General features: G+C 38.9%; 1 protein-coding gene across 1 annotated transcript in view; it reads right to left on the bottom strand.

The window, feature by feature from the left end:
* The window catches only part of LOC141389143 (uncharacterized), a 92,346-nt gene that overhangs the window by 61,253 nt on the left and 15,412 nt on the right, over positions 1-15,681 (bottom strand). The window lies entirely within an intron of this gene.

Consider the following 15,681-nt stretch of genomic DNA (forward strand, 5'->3'; position numbering starts at 1 on the left):
GACCTATTGGTCTTCCATAGGAAGACCAACTGGTCTTCTATAGAAAGACCAACTGGTCTTCTATAAGAAGACCAACTGGTCTTCTATAGAAAGATCAACTGGTCTTCTATAGGAAGGCCAACTGGTCTTCTATACGAAGATCAACTGGTATTCCATAAGAAGACCTACTAGTCTTCTATACGAAGACCCACTAGTCTTCTATACGAAGACCCACTAGTCTTCTATACGAAGACCCACTAGTCTTCTATAAGAAGACCTACTTGTTTTCGTTGTCAGGTTCAGAGGTGGAAGGACCGGCCGGTCTCCTATAAGAATTACTGGACCTCTCTAAAAAGCCCTACTATTGTTCTGAAAAAATTGTTTCTGGCCGTTTCTTCTGGCCTGGTCTTCTATACAAAGACCTACTGGTCTTCTATACGAAGACCTACTGGTCTTCTATACGAAGACCTACTGGTCTTCTATACGAAGACCTACTGGTCTTCTATACGAAGACCTACTGGTCTTCTATACGAAGACCTACTGGTCTTCTATACGAAGACCTACTGGTCTTCTATACGAAGACCTACTGGTCTTCTATACGAAGACCTACTGGTCTTCTATACGAAGACCAACTGGTCTTCTATACGAAGACCAACTGGTCGTCTATACGAACACCAACTGATCTTCTATACGAAGACCAACTGATCTTCTATACGAAGACCAACTGATCTTCTATACGAAGACCAACTGGTCTTCTATACGAAGACCAACTGGTCTTCTATACGAAGACCTACTGGTCTTCTATACGAAGACCTACTGGTCTTCTATACGAAGACCTACTGGTCTTCTATACGAAGACCTCTTGGTCTTCTATACGAAGACCTATTGTCTTCTATATGAAGACCTACTGGTCTTCTATACGAAGACCTACTGGTCTTCTATACGAAGACCTACTGGTCTTCTATACGAAGACCTACTGGTCTTCTATACGAAGACCTACTGGTCTTCTATAAGAAGACCTAATGGTCTACTGTACGAAGACCTATTGGTCTTCCATAGGAAGACCAACTGGTCTTCTATAGAAAGACCAACTGGTCTTCTATAAGAAGACCAACTGGTCTTCTATAGAAAGATCAACTGGTCTTCTATAGGAAGGCCAACTGGTCTTCTATACGAAGATCAACTGGTATTCCATAAGAAGACCTACTAGTCTTCTATACGAAGACCCACTAGTCTTCTATACGAAGACCCACTAGTCTTCTATACGAAGACCCACTAGTCTTCTATAAGAAGACCTACTTGTTTTCGTTGTCAGGTTCAGAGGTGGAAGGACCGGCCGGTCTCCTATAAGAATTACTGGACCTCTCTAAAAAGCCCTACTATTGTTCTGAAAAAATTGTTTCTGGCCGTTTCTTCTGGCCTGGTCTTCTATACAAAGACCTACTGGTCTTCTATACGAAGACCTACTGGTCTTCTATACGAAGACCTACTGGTCTTCTATACGAAGACCTACTGGTCTTCTATACGAAGACCTACTGGTCTTCTATACGAAGACCTACTGGTCTTCTATACGAAGACCTACTGGTCTTCTATACGAAGACCTACTGGTCTTCTATACGAAGACCTACTGGTCTTCTATACGAAGACCAACTGGTCTTCTATACGAAGACCAACTGGTCGTCTATACGAACACCTACTGGTCTTCTATACGAAGACCTACTGGTCTTCTATACGAAGCTCTACTGGTCTTCTATACGAAGACCTACTGGTCTTCTATACGAAGACCTACTGGTCTTTTATACGAAGACCTACTGGTCTTCTATACGAAGACCTACTGGTCTTCTATACAAAGACCTACTGGTCTTCTATACGAAGACCTACTGGTCTTCTATACGAAGACCTACTGGTCTTCTATACGAAGACCTACTGGTCTCCTATACGAAGACCTACTGGTCTTCTATACGAAGACCTACTGGTCTTCTATACGAAGACCAACTGGTCTTCTATACGAAGACCAACTGGTCTTCTATACGAAGACCAACTGGTCTTCTATACGAAGACCAACTGGTCTTCTATACGAAGACCTACTGGTCTTCTATACGAAGACCAACTGGTCTTCTATACGAAAACCAACTGATCTTCTATACGAAGACCAACTGGTCTTCTATACGAAGACCTATTGGTCTTCTATATGAACCCTACTGGTCTTCTATACGAAGACCTATTGGTCTTCCATAGAAAGACCAACTGGTCTTCTATAGAAAGACCAACTGGTCGTCGCATACGAAGATCAACTGGTATTCCATAAGAAGACCTACTAGTCTTCTATACGAAGACCTACTAGTCTTCTATACGAAGACCCACTAGTCTTCTATACGAAGACCAACTAGTCTTCTATAAGAAGACCTACTTGTTTTCTAAAAAAATTATCTTGGTCTTCTATGAGAAGACCTACTGGTCATATAAGACCTAAGAAGACCTACTGGTCTTCAATACAAAGACCTATATGTCTGCAATACGAAGACCTACTGGTCATCTATACGAAAACTTACTGCTCTTTAGTACGAAGACCTACTGGTCTTCTATAAGAAGACTTGGTCTGTTATAAGCCTAAGGTGACGTACTGGTCTTCTGTAAGAGGACCTACTGGTAGTCTATGCGACGATCTTTTGGTCTCCTAAGGCCCAGGATGACCTACTTGTCTTCTGTTTCTCTCTTCTATCAGACAACCTACGAAAGGAGACTGTGCAGCCTGCTATTAAAAGCTCCTCCGGTCTGCTCTGAGTAGACCAGCTAGTCTTATGTAAGGAAGACTATATCATCGTGTCTTGTCATAGTTTTTTCAAAATTCATCAAAAATATTTCGTCTCCCCATCTCCTACCCCCTATATCGTACTTATCCGCCCTCGAGCCTCTTCTTACTATAACCATACATCCTTAAATTTTTCTTCCTTGCCGCCGAGGAGAAAAGAAAAACAAAATTTATCATTAATTTAATTAAACCTCAACCGATTCTTTTCTTATACTCCAGAGTTTTTCCCAAAGACTTCTTCAAAGTGTTCCCTCATCATGTTCTCCCTCTTGTCTGTTTATTGTCAAGTGTTGTTGTTGGTTGTGGAGAAATTTTATGGAGTGTTTGTTATGTTGCTTTAGGGTATTTCTGGATAATATTTTTCCTTGTTTGGTTATGTTTTTCTTCCTTCGATGACGTTGTTTATTTGAGTTTTTTTTTTTTTTTGTTTGTTTTTCTTTCTTCCTCGGTTGTTGCGGCAGCATACATTTGCTGCGGCATGTTTACATTGTTTATAGTATTTGCCTATTTGCCATCTTAAGATTTATTCTTTGAGTTCTCTAGTCAATGCTACGCACCCTACTGCCACAAACGCACACCCTCCCACACACAGGAACACAGATTTTGGCTTTGTGGCCCATTTATGTTATATGTGTGTGTGTTAGCCGATGTTTTATGTTTTGTGTGTGTCTTGTGTTTTTTTTTTGTGTTTTATTGTTTATTTTTTTGGTAAGAAACACCAAGAAAAACAACCATTAAAATGTCTGCTGGAGCGCCAGTCACTGTTATATATCATTGGCAAGAAAATTGGATTTATTGGAGCGGCAGAATTGTTCTTTAAGGACTGTGCGTTATATGGAAGAGGATATTGAGTTTATTAACCCTTTAAATTGTAACTCTTAAATTTAAATCCTTATGATGATTAACGCCGGAAAGACCCTCTTATGGAAAATCAGAGATGTTCCATATAAAGGTGAGAAAATGTTTATAAATAATAATAAAGGACCCAATGGTATCCTTAATGAAATCATCTTGAAATGCATTCGCTAGGTTTGGAAAGAAAAGACGAGAAGTAGAAGGCAAATAGACCATGTTGGTTCGGACAAACATTCTGTAGCGGAAACTATAAAAAGTAGTGAATTTTAACAGAAAACCATTTGGATTCAGTAGGTCATCCAATAGAATACCAGTATATCTGCCGATGGAAGACCAGTACGTCCTCCCATAAAAGACCAACAAGTTTTGTCCTAGAAGACAGGTAGGTCTTTTCATAAGATACCACCTAGTCTTGTATGGTTTACTCTTATCATGGAAGACCAGTGGATCTTCCCATATGATACGAATAAGTCTTTTTATAGAGTATACCAGCAAGTCTTCAGAGAGATGACCAGTAGGTTTTGCAATAGATCAGCAAATCTTCCCATAGAAGACTGGAAGTCTTCTCATACGTGACCAGTAGTTATATTCAGGTTCTCAAAAAAAATAATAATAAATAAATAAATAAAAACAAGTCTAAATCTAAAGTCTAAAATCTAAAGAAGCATCTAAAGTCTAAAATATAAAGAAGCATCTAAAGTCTAAAATCTAAAGAAGGGTCTATAGAAGCACCCTTTCTTTCAGAAAGGGTCTATAGAAGCACCCTTTCTTTCAGAAAGGGTCTATAGAAGCACCCTTTCTTTCAGAAAGGGTCTATAGAAGCACCCTTTCTTTCAGAAAGGGTCTATAGAAGCACCCTTTCTTTCAGAAAGGGTCTATAGAAGCACCCTTTCTTTCAGAAAGGGTCTATAGAAGCACCCTTTCTTTCAGAAAGGGTCTATAGAAGCACCCTTTCTTTCAGAAAGGGTCTATAGAAGCACCCTTTCTTTCAGAAAGGGTCTATAGAAGCACCCTTTCTTTCAGAAAGGGTCTATAGAAGCACCCTTTCTTTCAGAAAGGGTCTATAGAAGCACCCTTTCTTTCAGAAAGGGTCTATAGAAGCACCCTTTCTTTCAGAAAGGGTCTATAGAAGCACCCTTTCTTTCAGAAAGGGTCTATAGAAGCACCCTTTCTTTCAGAAAGGGTCTATAGAAGCACCCTTTCTTTCAGAAAGGGTCTATAGAAGCACCCTTTCTTTCAGAAAGGGTCTATAGAAGCACCCTTTCTTTCAGAAAGGGTCTATAGAAGCACTCTTTCTTTCAGAAAGGGTCTATAGAAGCACCCTTTCGTTGAGAAAGGGTCTATAAAAACACCCTTTCGTTGAGAAAGGGTTTATAGAAGCACCCTTTCGTTGAGAAAGGGTTTATAGAAGCACCCTTTCGTTGAGAAAGAGTTTATAGAAGCACCCTTTCTTTCAGAAAGGGTCTATAGAAGCACCCTTTCTTTCAGACAGGGTCTACAGAAGCACCTTTTCTTTCAGAAAGGGTCTATAGAAGCACCCTTTCTTTCAGACAGGGTCTACAGAAGCACCTTTTCTTTCAGAAAGGGTCTATAGAAGCACCCTTTCTTTCAGAAAGGGTCTATAGAAGCACCCTTTCTTTCAGAAAGGGTCTATAGAAGCACCCTTTCGTTCAGAAAGGATCTTTAGAAGCACCCTTTCTTTCAGAAAGGGTCTATAGAAGCACCCTTTCTTTCAGAAAGGGTCTATAGAAGCACCCTTTCTTTCAGAAAGGGTCTATAGAAGCACCCTTTCTTTCAGAAAGGGTCTATAGAAGCACCCTTTCGTTGAGAAAGGGTCTATAGAAGCACCCTTTCTTTCAGAGAGGGTCTATAGAAGCACCCTTTCTTTCAGAGAGGGTCTATAGAAGCACCCTTTCGTTAAGAAAGGGTCTATAAAAGCACCCCTTCTTTCAGAAAGGGTCTATAGAAGCACCCTTCTTTCAGAAAGGGTCTATAGAAGCACCCTTTCGTTGAGAAAGGGTCTATAAAAACACCCTTTCGTTGAGAAAGGGTTTATAGAAGCACCCTTTCGTTGAGAAAGAGTTTATAGAAGCACCCCTTCTTTCAGAAAGGGTCTATAGAAGCACCCTTTCTTTCAGACAGGGTCTACAGAAGCACCCTTTCTATAGAAGCACCCTTTCTTTCAGAAAGGGTCTATAGAAGCACCCTTTCTTTCAGAAAGGGTCTATAGAAGCACCCTTTCTTTCAGAAAGGGTCTATAGAAGCACCCTTTCTTTTAGAAAGGGTCTATAGAAGCACCCGTTCGTTCAGAAAGGATCTTTAGAAGCACCCTTTCTTTCAGAAAGGGTCTATAGAAGCACCCTTTCTTTCAGAAAGGGTCTATAGAAGCACCCTTTCTTTCAGAAAGGGTCTATAGAAGCACCCTTTCGTTCAGAAAGGGTCGATAAAAGCACCCCTTCTTTCAGAAAGGGTCTATAGAAGCACCCTTTCGTCGAGAAAGGGTTTATAAAAACACCCTTTCGTTGAGAAAGGGTCTATAGACGGACCCTTTCGTTCAGAAAGGGTCTATAGAAGCACCTTTTCGTTCAGAAATGGTCTATAGAAGCACCTTTTCGTTCAGAACGAGACTACAGAAGCACCTAAAGAAGCATCTAAAGTCTAAAATCTAAAGAAGGGTCTATAGAAGCACCCTTTCTTTCAGAAAGGGTCTATAGAAGCACCCTTTCTTTCAGAAAGGGTCTATAGAAGCACCCTTTCTTTCAGAAAGGGTCTATAGAAGCACCCTTTCTTTCAGAAAAGGTCTATAGAAGCACCCTTTCTTTCAGAAAGGATCTATAGAAGCACCCTTTCGTTCAGAAAGGGTCTATAAAAGCACCCCTTCTTTCAGAAAGGGTCTATAGAAGCACCCTTTCGTTGAGAAAGAGTCTATAAAAACACCCTTTCGCTGAGAAAGGGTTTATAGAAGCACCATTTCTTTCAGAAAGGGTTTATAGAAGCACCATTTCTTTCAGAAAGGGTCTATAGAAGCACCCTTTCTTTCAGACAGGGTCTATAGAAGCACCTTTTCTTTCAGAAAGGGTCTATAGAAGCACCCTTTCTTTCAGAAAGGGTCTATAGAAGCACCCTTTCTTTCAGAGAGGGTCTATAGAAGCACCCTTTCGTTCAGAAAGGGTCTATAAAAGCACCCCTTCTTTCAGAAAGGGTCTATAGAAGCACCCTTTCGTCGAGAAAGGGTTTATAAAAACACCCTTTCGTTGAGAAAGGGTCTATAGACGGACCCTTTCGTTCAGAAAGGGTCTATAGAAGCACCTTTTCGTTCAGAAAGGGCCTATAGAAGCACCTTTTCGTTCAGAACGAGACTACAGAAGCACCTTTTCGTTCAGAAAGGGTATATAGAAGCACCCTTTCGTTCAGAAAGGGTCAATAAAAGCACCCTTTCCTTCAGAATGGGTCTACAGAAGCACCCTTTCTTTTAGAAAGGTTCAAGGGTCAGGTTTAGGTGGATAGACGGACGGAGGGACACATATAGCAAGATCATCTCAGCTCGTCGTGACATTTATTTTGGTATACATATGTGTAGGTCTACGATCATTATTTCGATGTGTTACTAACTTTTGGAACAAAACCAATTTATAACACCCTCCACACATAGTGGTGTAGGGTATAGAAACAGTTGATCTTGTCATAGAAGACAAACAGGCATTTTCATAGGAGACCCGTAGTTTTCCAGCAGATTTTTTCTTACGGGACCGCCAGGTTTTCTCAGAGGATATTCTGATAGATTACATACATACATACATATGTTCCCACAACATCCCCGAAGGGACAAGGGAGACTTCACTCATATCAATGATTGCACGCCGAATTCATATTTGGCTCAATGATATGGGACCTCCTTTTTATTGCCGAGTCCGAACGGCGTGTCTTACGACACCACTTGTAGAGAAGTTTTTCATGGCTTAAATACTCAGGAAATGTCGCAAGCATTACTGAGGGGGAATTCTTCTCATAGATTACCAAAAGGTTTTCTTATAGAAGACCAGTAGGTCTTCCTATTGATGATCAGTCTTCCGATAGAAGGCTAGTAGGTCTTCCAGTGGATACTTTCTAACTAGACCAGTAGTACGATTCTCTAAGTCATTTTTTGAGTTACTGACAAATATCGGTAAATTTAAAATGCTTATAATTTCGCTAATTAACGATATTATTCGGTAAATTAGCGACCAATAAAAAGTATCAGTAAAATTCTATCGATAGCAAGAGTGTTGTTAACTTTTGTTTGCACTTTTAATTCATAATTTTGCGTTTTAACGTTACCGATTTTTGTCGGTAACTCAAAAAATGAGTTAGAGAATCACACTACAGGATGCCTTATTATAGAAAAAATTCGCACTATATGATGGTCTTTTCACAGAAGACCACATGAATATGCAGTTATTTCTTTTTTCGAGAATACCATTAGGCATTCTCTTAGAAGACGAATACGACTTTTCATTTTTAAAATTTCTACAATAACAACATAAAAGTTCAATGTTAATTAAAATAAATTACAATCTGTTTACAATAAGCTTTTGCAATTTACAATGCCCTTAAGAAAAGCATGTCAAGCACATGTATCTGTGCCGTGCCGAGCATACATACACTTGTATTATTCAATGCATATTCATATTTTATAATTAACATGATGACCTGACCTTCTTCGAGTTGATTGTAATTTATAACTGAATTGATTATACATATGTACATTATACACAGAAACGTACATACTATGTACCATATGAATGTATGTATGTGTTCATGTTGTGGAGTGATGTTGCGTATCGGATTTTTCAATTACCCTGTAGTTATTTGGATTACATTTGGTTACACTGAATGCTTTCATATTCAAATTAATCAGTGCCAGCTATGTTTTCTTTTTTCCCCCTATTTCTTCCTCTCTCACTCTCTGCCGCCCCCTCTTGTCGTATTAGTAAAGGAGGAGGATTTTCCACCATAAGCACTGATTGCCACAAAACTGGACAAAGAATGGCCAAGCTTTACACTCCATTTCACTAACAAGGCAACACAATTGTTATAGATAGGCAGACATGCTGGCAGGCGGCCGGTATGCCAGGCTATATTCAGCCTATGTTAGCCATGGCATGTAAGCAAGTCCTTCTTTTCAAATGATTGCTGCCGAATCCCGGCAAATCTATTTTTTTTTCTCTCCTTTTTTGGGGTGTTAAAGCCCAATTGCTGTTAGTCTTTTGTTGTGCTTGAGATTTTTTCTGTTGTTCCTCGTTTTGTCTATCTGGCCGGCCAACATCCATATAGAGATGAGTAAATTGCAAACGTTGTTTCATGGTGTTACATTTACAACATTCATTACATGGATTTTTGGTGCTTTTGAAAGTGTACTCAGCCAGTCAGCCGTTCAGCATTTGTTGTAGAATGTTTTTTTGTTTTTCAGTAATATTGTTGTTGTTGTGCGTGTATGAAACGAACATGGTGGCTTCGTTTATAGTTTTCTCTGCAATATTCTGGCATAGTTTTAACATGACATGGCTATACATAGTCATGCTATTCCATCCATGCCTGGCATGTTCCCTATATCCATCATATATGCCTGTTTTTTCGGGGGGCTAATTAAAATCTGTAGTGTAGAAGATTGCCGCATAGTTTTACTCAACCACAAACATGAGATTTCCGCCAGACACACATACATACATATTCGTACATACAAAGTCACTTGAAACAGTCACACAATTAGCCACATGAATCCGCATGGTGTTTCAAAGTTAAGATTTATGCAAAATATTCGAATAACAAGGGATTTGCTTTTGAAAATGGACATGCAAAATCATGTTTAATTTTTTCAGTTATTTATGGAAGGGAAATAAAAAAATCATTTGGACATTAAATTGTGATAATTCCAATAAAAATGCTCACTTATACTGCACTTAACCTCCGAAAATAAACTTAGATTTCAACCATTAGATCTTCACATAGAAGAGCACTAGATCTACATAGCATAGAGTGGTATGTATTTTCTTAGGCGGCCAATAGGTCTTCTCATGGAGACCGGTCATTAGGCCTTCTCTTAAAATTCGAATAGGTTTTCCCAAGAAGAAGGAGATTTTACAGGAGGCCAGGAGTTGGTTCTATGGAAAACGAGTTGGTATTTTTAAAGAAAAACAGTTGTATGAGTCCAGAAGTAGGTTTTCTTAAAGAGAAAAAGTGTTTTCTTATAGAACACCTAATTTCCATAGCATACAATGTCAGTAGATCTTCCCATAGTTGGTATATTAGCCTTCTCTAAAAATGCCAATTGATTTTTTCCTCGAAGGCCAGTACGGCTCCCAGCGGAGGACAGGAGGTTTTCTCGTTCCATAGAAGAACTCCAGTTGATTTTTATAGAAGACCACTTGATGTTCTTATAGAGGATCCGTAAGTTGTTTTTTTTAGAAAAGGTCTTCTCGTAAAAAACCTCGGCCACATCTCTCAACGTCAATTACTATCGCCTGTAACCGTTCACATCAAAAACATATAGGTTTTGTTACAAAAGACCGCAACAGAAGATATAAACACTAAGCCAGTTCTCGGATAGAATACTAGTAGATAGGTCTTATTACAGGAGACCTGTAGAACTTAAGAAATAAATTTTGTAAGTCTAACGGCAGGAGCCATTTATGAGTTTCCATAGAAAATATGTAGGTTTTCCATATAAAATCTGAAGGTTTTTCCATAGAAGATCTGCAGGTTTTTTTCAACGAAAACCTTCACGTAGTAGGTTCTCTCATAGAAGATCAGCGCTCCTTCCCAATATGTCTTTTCATTGAATACAAATATGTCTTTTCATAAAAGTCCAATATGTCTTCTCATAGAAGTCCTATAGGTCTTCGAATAGAATATCTGCGGCCTTCTAAATGAAGGTAGGTATTTATATAGAAGACCAGGTCTTCTCATAGAAGACCTCAAGGCCTTCTCATAGAACACCTCAAGGCCTTCTCATAGAAGACCTCAAGGTCTTTTCATAGAAGACTTCAAAGTCTTCTCATAGAATAGCGCTAGGTCTTCTCATAAAATAGCGCTAGGTCTTCTCATAAAATAGCTAAAGGCCTTCTCAGACCTCAAGGTCTTCTCATAGAAGAGCTCAAGGTCTTCTCATAGAAGACATCAAGGTCTTTTCATACAAGACCTCAAGGTCTTATCATTGCAGATCTCATGATCTTCTCATAGAAGACATCACGGTCTTCTCATAGAAGACATCACGGTCTTCTTACAGAAGACCTCAAGGTCTTCTCATAGAAGACCTCAAGGTCTTCTCATAGAAGACCTCAAGGTCTTCTCATAGAAGACCTCAAGGTCTTCTCATAGAAGACCTCAAGGTCTTGTCATAGAATACCTCAAGGCCTTCTCATAGAAGACTTCAAGGTTTTTTCATAGAAGACCTCAAGGTCTTCTCATTAAAGACCTCAAGGTCTAAGTTGTTTTTTTTTTTTAGAAAAGGTCATATCGTAGAAAACCTAGGCCACATCTCCCAACGTCAATTACTATCGCCTGTAACCGTTCACATCAAAAACATACAGGTCTTGTTACAGAAGATATAAACACTCAGTCCGTTCTCGGATAGAATACTAGTAGGTAGGTCTTACTACAGGAGATCTGTAGAACTTAAGAAATAAATTTTGTATGTTTAACGGCAGGAGCCATTTATGAGTTTCCATAGAAAATATGAAGGTTTTCCATAGAAAATCTGAATTTTTCCATAGAAGATCTGCAGGTTTTTTTCAACGAAAACCTTCACGTAGTAGGTTCTCTCATAGAAGATCAGCGCTCCTTCTCATAGAAGACCAATATGTCTTTTCATAAAAGTCCAATATGTCTTCTCATAGAAGTCCTATAGGTCTTCGAATAGAATATATGCGGCCTTCTAAATGAAGGTAGGTATTTATATAGAAGACCAGGTCTTCTCATAGAAGACCTCAAGGCCTTCTCATAGAATACCTCAAGGCCTTCTCATAGAATACCTCAAGGCCTTCTCATAGAAGACCTCAAGGTCTTTTCATAGAAGACTCCAAAGTCTTCTCATAGAAGACCTCAAGGTCTTCTCATAAAATAGCGCTAGATCTTCTCATAAAATAGCGAAAGGCCTTCTCAGACCTCAAGGTCTTCTCATAGAAGAGCTCAAGGTCTTCTCATAGAAGACATCAAGGTATTTTCATACAAGACCTCAAGGTCTTATCATTGCAGATCTCATGATCTTCTCATAGAAGACATCACGGTCTTCTTATAGAAGACCTCAAGGTCTTCTCATAGAAGACCTCAAGGTCTTCTCATAGAAGACTTCATGGTCTTCTCATAGAAGACCTCAAGGTCTTGTCATAGAATACCTCAAGGCCTTCTCATAGAAGACTTCAAGGTCTTTTCATAGAAGACCTCAATGTCTTCTCATAGAAGACCTCTAGATCTTCTCATAGAAGAGCTCAAGGTCTTCTCATAGAAGAGCTCAAGGTCTTCTCATAGAAGAGCTCAATGTCTTCTCATAGAAGACATCAAGGTCTTTTCATACAAGACCTCAAGGTCTTATCATTGCAGATCTCATTATCATCTCATAGAAGACATCACGGTCTTCTTATAGAAGACCTCAAGGTCTTCATGGTCTTCTCATAGAAGACCTCAAGGTCTTGTCATAGAATACTTCAAGGTCTCCTCATACAATACCTTAAAGTTTCCTCATAGAAGACCTCAAGGTCTTCTCATAGAAGACCACAAATTCTTCTCATAGAAGACCTCAAGGTCATCTCATAAAAGACCTCAAGGTCTACTCATAGAAGATCTCATGATCTCATAGAAGACATCAAGGGTTTCCTATAGAAGACCTCAAGGTCTTCTCATAGTAGACCTCAAGTTCTTCTCATAGTAGACCTCAAGTTCTTCTCAGAGAATACCTCAAGATTTTCTCATAGAAGACCTCAAGGTCTTTTCATAGAATACCTTAAAGTCTCCTCATAGAAGACCTCAAGGTCTTCTCATAGCAAACCTCAAGGTCTTCTCTTTAAAGACCTCAAGGTCTTCTCACAGAATACCTTAACGTCTCCTTATAGAAGACCTCAAGGTCTTCTCATAGAAGACCACAATTTCTTCTCATAGAAGACCTCAAGGTATTTTCATAGAAGACCTCAAGGTCTTCTCATAGAAGATCTCATAGAAGACATCAAGGGTTTCCTATAAAAGACCTCAAGGTCTTCTCATAGTGGACGTCATGTTCTTCTCATAGTAGACCTCAAGTTCTTCTCATAGAATACCTCAACATTTTCTCATAGAAGACCTCAAGGTCTTCTCATAGAATACCTTAAAGTCTCCTTATAGAAGACCTCAAGGTCTTCTCATAGGATACCTCAAGGTCTTCTCATTGAAGACCACAAGGTCTTCTCATTGAAGACCACAAGGTCTTCTCACAAAAGACCTTAAGGTCTTCTCATGGAAGAGCTCAAGGTCTCTTCATAGAATACCTTAAAGTCTCCTCATATAAGCCTCAAGGTTTTCTCATAGAAGACCTCAAGGCCTTTTTCATAGAAGACCTCAAGTTCTTCTCATAGAAGACCTCAAGGTCTTCTAATAGAAGACCTCAAGGTCTTCTAATAGAAGACCTCAAGGTCGTCTCATAGAATACATCAAGGTCTTGTCATAGAAGACCTCAAGGTCCTCTCATAGAAGACTCAAGGTCTTCTCATAGAAGACCTCAAGGTCTTCTCATAGAAGACCTCAAGGTCTTCTCATAGAAGACCTCAAAGTCTTCTCATAGTAGACCTCAAGGTTTTCCCATAGAAGACCTGAAGGTCTTCTCATACAAGATCTCAAGGTTTTCTCATAGAAGACTTCTCGATCTTCTCATAGGCGACCTGTAAAAATCTCATATGAGGCCTCAAGGTCTTATCATACAATGCTTCTCATGAAAGTGTCCCCATATCAGAGATATTGGTCACGTCGTAGAAGACCTGTTGGTCTCCTTATTGTAGATTTAAAGGTCTCCTAAAGATTTGAACGTCTCCTAGAGGAGTCGAACTTTTCCATATAGAATATTTGTTGGTCTTCTTACATAAAGTCTGTAGGTCTCCTAATAGAAGACTCGTAGGTATTCTCACCGAAAACTTGTATATATCTTCACAGCAGACCTGTATGTACATATCTTCTTGAACGACCTGTAGGTCTCTCACAAAATGGCTCCAAGTCTTTTCATGGAACACATCAAGGTCTTCTCACGTTAGGATTTGCGGTCTTCTGGTAAGAGCCCTCATGGTCTTCTTATAAGACCTGAAGGTCTCCTCATAGGCGACATGACGTTATTCCCGAAGACAACCAATAGGTCTCCTCATACAAGATATGAATGTGTACTCAAAGACTACCTAATGATTATCTGAAACAAGACTGTATGTGCTCCCACAGAGTACATGCAAGAAGTCTAAAATATTCCCCATATTTTTCCACATAGAAGAACTGTCCACCAATTTCCATCCCTTATTTCTAATCCCCCACTCATATTTTCGTTCTTTGTGGCATTTATTTTTAAATATTTTCCTCCGAAAAACGCAGATTTTACACACCAAACAATTCATAATATATTTTGAAAAAGGATTTTCTTTCTCTCTCCCCTTCAACAAAACAGAAAAAGCCGCACCCCACCATAACAACCATTGCTTTATTTTAATGGCTTGGCAAAAATCTCTACAGAAAAGTGTTTTCGTTTTTATTTCTAAATGCCTCGACTAAAAACGCATTACCTTTTGTGTATTCAACACCTGCCGCTTTTTTTGCTTTTATTATTTTTTTGTTGCTGTTGCTTTTCATTATTTTTTGTGTTAAAATAACCACACACTTCTTCTTTCATTTGGAGCAACACTTTGTTGTGGTGCTTTCATTGTGTTAATGAGGTACAGAAGGGCATAAATGTTGTTTGTGGCAATGGATGGGGGGAATAACACTCAAAGAAGCTCGAAATGAAGCAAAAAATAGCAACTGGTATTAAATCTAAACGTTATTTGTCGATAAATACAAGCTTAGCACTGAAAGGCCAACAAAACAGCAACAACAACAATGTACAATAAAAGCTGAAAGCTGTTAAAGTAGATTCATGACAAGTGCCAGAATATGAAAAAGTGCGGTGATACTTTAAGGGGGCGCAAGCCAGCAAATGATGCTTACGTTGGCATTTTCAAAAAAGGAAACACAAAATTGAAAAGAACAGCAAAAAACAAAATAATGAGTATGGGCCAAAGCACTATCAATTGTTTGAAGCAAAAGGGTGTGCTAAAAGGGCTATAGATATTTTCTAACAACTAGGTGGAAAATGGGCTATAAAAACGTTAAACATGTAATTTATTTTTAATTAATTTCTCTTTGGAGTCGAATTTAATGATCGATGATATTTTGCAATAATTTGAAAGCCAAAAATTCGAACCCACACAACCACCTGGTTTTGCTGTTGGTAGCAGCTCATCAGACATATCGGCTGTGTGGCTTCTCTGTCATCGAACTTTTCCTTTCTGACGTGTAAAGCGTTTTTTAGATTTAACCTGCATGGCATTTACGAGAAACGCTTTTTTGCGCAGCCTTCGGACGTTACGGGTTTCTAACTCCTTATTTACATAAAAATTTTGAAATTAGAAAATATTGTTGTTATTTCCTAATATGTTATGTATATTTGGATATCTTCAGTTATTTCCAGATTTTCTCTAGCTTTCACACATGCATTACTAAATAATCTAAGTACTTATAAATAACCCTTTGTTACACATAGCTATACTGTGCAGCAGTAGTGATAATTGTCCATTCCTTGATGTTCATCCTGTGTCGATTTTGTGTTCTCATCAAAATAAGCTGCGCTGTATGAATATTCATTGCTGTTAAGCTGAAGTAGGCAACTTCAAGTTTGTATTCATTTCATTAAAGATACACCAACCAACAACAACGTTAATCTATACACAAAGAACATGGCTAACACACCAAACCTGAACAAACAACATTCACACTCATCCACCAACGAAAAACGCAAT

Source organism: Musca autumnalis, unplaced genomic scaffold, assembly GCF_047663935.1.
Source record: "Musca autumnalis isolate F117 unplaced genomic scaffold, ASM4766393v1 scaffold_1, whole genome shotgun sequence".
Taxonomy (NCBI): domain Eukaryota; kingdom Metazoa; phylum Arthropoda; class Insecta; order Diptera; family Muscidae; genus Musca; species Musca autumnalis.